Source organism: Octopus bimaculoides, chromosome 24 (genome assembly GCF_001194135.2).
Source record: "Octopus bimaculoides isolate UCB-OBI-ISO-001 chromosome 24, ASM119413v2, whole genome shotgun sequence".
Lineage (NCBI taxonomy): Eukaryota > Metazoa > Mollusca > Cephalopoda > Octopoda > Octopodidae > Octopus > Octopus bimaculoides.
Genome location: NC_069004.1, coordinates 24,688,702 through 24,689,368, shown reverse-complemented (window position 1 = coordinate 24,689,368; position 667 = coordinate 24,688,702).

Below are 667 nucleotides of genomic sequence, written 5' to 3'. Positions count from 1 at the left end.
ATATATATATATATATTTATATTTATATATTTATATATTTGATCCTTTATATTGAACACTCAATATTTCATCTACATTCAATACTTTATTTCATGGTGCCATCCATTTTTATTTTATTTTATATTATATATTGTATATTATATTATATATTGTATATTCCATATTCTATACCCCACATTAGTTCTGCAGGAATATAAATAAAACATAAAAAACAGACAGTGTTGGAACTCTTTTAAGCAAAATTATATATATATATATATACATTTACATACGTATAATATAATATAATGTAATATAATATATATATATATAAATATATACATACCTACACACACACACACACACATATGTCTGTACATATACATTTCTATATGTCTTCATATATACGTACATGTATGCATGTATATGCATATACACATACATATACGTATACATGATATATAAATATATATATACAAATATATATATATATACATATATATATATATATATATATATATATATAAATTTCTGTTGATCCACCAAGATGTGAAAAGTTACAGAATTCAATACAAAAGCGTAAGCTATTCTTTTACGCATTTTAACTGAAAGGCTCGTAATTCCAGTACACAACCTTACAGTTTTCTGATCACTCAACTTTATGGAACGATGTGCGCGTGTGTGTATG